General features: G+C 43.9%; 1 non-coding gene across 1 annotated transcript; it reads left to right on the forward strand.

The window, feature by feature from the left end:
* The first annotated feature begins 2013 nt into the window (after positions 1-2013).
* Trnaa-cgc (transfer RNA alanine (anticodon CGC)) lies at positions 2014-2085 on the forward strand. Its single transcript has one exon. It is a non-coding gene; the product is annotated as a tRNA-Ala (tRNA).
* Positions 2086-4257: the final 2172 nt, after the last annotated feature.

Here is a 4257-nt window from a genome sequence, read left to right on the forward strand (position 1 = left end):
CACAGTTTCTCCGCGCTCTGACAAATCAGCGTTCCGTTTCGGACGTTTTTACTCTTGAGTTCCTTTCCTGTAACACGGTTCACACACGTTTACTTGTTGTTTTCATTTCTCTGAGACGTTTACGTGGTACCTCGCCTGTTCTCACTATTCATCACATTTGCGACGGTAACGAATTCTTACCACATGACTCATATTCTGTGTATAACCTATCTATTGTATGGCGACTGCCAAGACTACAGAAAGAGAACAAACAGTTCAGTGTTCGGACAGAAAGTTCAGAATTTTCTGAAAGAAAAATGTAAATGGTATCAGTGAGTTTTGAACCTGAATTGTCCGCGTAGCAGTTCAACACCGACACCTCTTAACCACGACACCATACTTTTTCCAGCGCGCTCGATGTTACACAATGTTTCTATTTTGCTTCTTTTTTCACACTTCAGCACACCTTCCTGTTTTCATGCTTCATCTGCATTCAGTTTTGGCAAGCTATCCACTGGGTCATGTTACCACTAACTCTGATGAGAGTGCGACGGGGAGTTTCCCGTATGAGGAAATTTACAGAACCGGCGTTTGAAGCTGACTGCAGACCGATCCTACTACCACCAACATACATTTCGCATAGGAACCACAAAGATAAGATACGATAAATGAAATGAAATGACGCCCCATCCGGCGATGTTCGGCCGCCGTATTGCAAGTCCTTTTTAGTTGACCCCACTTCGGCGACTTGCGAGTCAGTAATGATGAAATGATGAGGAAGAACACCTTTTTTTTTTTTTTTTTTTGCATTTTGTTCGTTATTGATCGTTGTGTTTGGTCGTTGCGGATGTCGCAAGACATCCTGTTCAAGTTCGGTGGTTGATCCTTCCTCTCAGTTTTTTATTATAGAGGCCAACCGGCTCTCTGACCGAACACGCTTTTTTTTTAGTCTCATTTTGTTCGTTTTCGTTCGTTGTATCTGCTCGGTGCGGACGTCGCAAGATACCCGTTTCAGTTCGTAGTTGGTCCATTAACTCAGTTTTTTTATTACAGAGGGCAGCTAACCCTCTGACCAAACACGCTGAGCTACCGTGACACCCAGTCATCATGAGGCAGCGAAAATCCCTGACCCCGCCGGGAATCGAACCCGGGACCCCGTGTGCGGGAAGCGAGAACGCTACCGCAAGACCACGAGCTGCGGACAACATGCGAGAAATTAGCTATCATACGGACGCATATAGACAATCGTTTCCCCCTCGCTCTATTTGTGAGTGGAACAGCAAAGGAAATGACTAGTACGCGGTACCTCCTGCCACACATAGTACTGTGGCTTGCGGAGTAATGATGTTGCTGTAGATGTAGAAAATGGAGTCATTTACGAAGCCACTTACGCGAATCTCGTTTCACGAAACGTGTCTCGTAGTCTAACGTCACGTAAACGCGCCTTTAGAGCGCAGGACTGGACACAGAGTTTCCTCTATGCTACCGCGCTTGTCGCACTCAGGCGCCGCGGAGTCTAATTTCTGTCGCGATGTCCGCTCTCGTTAAATTGTCTTGCGCTTTCTGCGCGCCCTTACCCCTCCGCAGCATCCACCGGTCTTGCGCAGTCATCTGGAGCTGGCGGTCGATTCGAGTTGTCCGCGCACGTGGACATGCGCAACAATCGGCGCCGCAGTGCGCATGCGCGGCGGTGTAGCTATGCGGGAGAGCTGTCGGAAGCGAGTCGCTTGCCGCGTAGACGTTCCTGGAACTGCTGGTAGGTGGCAGCAGCGTACCGCGTCCTTCGCTACGTATTAGACAAACATTTCTTCGCACTCTTCTGCATTCCTGTGGTGTCACATTTTTTCATGTTGTCACTTCATATATACGAGGTAAATGATGTATTCAACGGAATATCACACGTACCAGAGAGATAAACAAATGTTATTCAGTGAAATACATGCCCTACATCTTACGACACTAGCGCTGTATGGTGGCCGTTATGACAACTTGTTGCTACGATCTGATACGTACCGGTGTGTTAAATCGTGTTGTGGGGGTGTAACTCAGTGGTAGAGTGTCTGCTTCGCATGCAGAAAGTCCTGGGTTCAAATCCCAGCTCCTCCAAAATATTTTTGTGTGTTTACTATTATTTGCAGCAATTGGCAGAAACATATGATTACTCGTTTTTGAATCTTACGCGCAGACAATGGCTTATTATCACTGTGTAAGTCACAATCATAAGTGCTATCAGAAGGCTTTTTTTTCTTTTCTTTTTTTTAATTAGCAGTAGTGATTACGGGTTATTCCACCTCCAGGCGCAGCCAAATGAATCTCATGCAGTTTCCCATACCGGGTGAATGTTGCAATTTTCGGCGTAGAGTCACTATAATTTCTTAACGTAACATTGATTCAACCGTCATTTTCGGTGTCTAATGTAAGATTTGTTTCTGTTGGACATTGCGTACAAAAACAAGTGACAGTTGAATTTATGTTACGTTGCGCAGATGCAGTGATTCTACGTCAAAAAGTGCAACTTTCAACAGGTTTTCTATACAGGGGAAAACTGCATGATATTCAAGTACTAAAGTAGACATTTTACTGTGAGTACTTTTTTTCATTTTTCATTATTTCATTTTCATTTTTCATTGTTGAAGTGACACGACAGTAGATTAGATATATACAGAAATACGATTTTTCCAGGCTCCAGAATTGGCAACAGTCGGCTGTAAGAAAATAAACTATTTTTGAAAACACATGGTGCACTTTAAGTAGAAAATAAAAAATACAACCGAGTAAGGAAAAATTTACTTTGAAATAGACAAAATAAACGCCTGAAATCATCGACGTAACGAAAACTGTCCCTGCAGTAGCTTTAACAGTGTTAATGTAGCATTCTTCCGCAATTGAATTGGGTATACAGGCCAGCATGATTGCAAAAGAAACTATTTTGTATGAGATTTACTTCATTAGAGGAGAAAACACTACAAAAAAATCCATGTTACAACATAGAAAGACGTGTTGGTGAAGCCTGTAAACTAATCAGCTGTGTTTGACTTTGTCGCATGAGACAAATGAAACTGTGCGCGACGGAATGTCATACCTAACGGCCCGGGTTCGATTCCCGGCTTGGTTCGGAGATTTTCTCCGCTCAGTGACTGGGTGTTGTGTTGTCCTAATCATCATCATTTCATCCCCATCGACACGTAAGTCGCCGAAGTGGCGTCAACTCGAAAGACTTACACCAGGCGAACGGTCTACCCGACGGGAGGGCCTAGCCACTCGGCATTTCCAATGAATCTGTAACACGAATGTGTGTGTGGGTCATTAGTTCCCAACTTTGGGCGTAATTACCCCTTGAGGGACAAAATGTTATTTCCTTAAGGGTAAAAACAAAGGGTTTCAACTGTATTTCAATCACAAAACTAAATTATTTTTAATATATCGTCACTATTTGGTAGGACTGTAATGCTGATTATAAAAGCTACCAATAATTACGTTTCATTTCAAATACTAGCATTAACGTGTGACATATTGTGGTGGTGCGGTTTACAGTTTGTGTAACAAATGTAAGAACAACTTATGCCTCATATAGTACCCGCCCTACACATATATTTTGCCGGCCGGTGTGGCCGTGCGGTTCTAGGGGCTTCAGTTTGGAACCGCGTGACCGCTACGGTCGCAGGTTCGAATCCTGCCTCGGACATGAATGTGTGATGTCCTTAGGTTAGTTAGGTTTAAGTAGTTCTAAGTTCTAGGGGACTGGTGACCTCAGATGTTGAGTCCCATAGTGCTCAGAGCCATTTCTTTACACATATATTTTGTACTGTGCACCAGCAACTGTAACAGTAAAATGGAGACATATGCTTAATACGGGGTGTTCAAAAAGTCTCTCCGCAGTGCCGTATGATTGTTCGCCTGCCTGGGTTACTTCCCTTCAAGTGGACTCTCCCAACATTCCACTGTTTCGTTTATCTCAGCCAGCGTCAGCAGTATCGTTGGTGTGTGTCGTAACGTGTTGACGTGAACGTTTAAGTTTAGTTCATTTACTCGTTTGTTTCGTTTTTGTCAGTGTTAAAAAGGTAACCATTGAAGAACGTGTGTTTTTAGTCGAACAAGTGTTCAAAGCTGGCGGTAGATACACAGTTTCAGTTCGTCAAACATTTAATTCAGTTTTCCCCGAGACAGCACACCCACATCACGATAGTGTGCGACATCTGATTAACAAATTTCGAAGTACGCGTTCAGTGACAGATGCACCGAGAAGTGGTCGTCCTAGCGTTTTGTCTGAGGATCAAC

The sequence above is a fragment of the Schistocerca nitens genome, chromosome 12 (assembly GCF_023898315.1).
Source record: "Schistocerca nitens isolate TAMUIC-IGC-003100 chromosome 12, iqSchNite1.1, whole genome shotgun sequence".
Taxonomy (NCBI): domain Eukaryota; kingdom Metazoa; phylum Arthropoda; class Insecta; order Orthoptera; family Acrididae; genus Schistocerca; species Schistocerca nitens.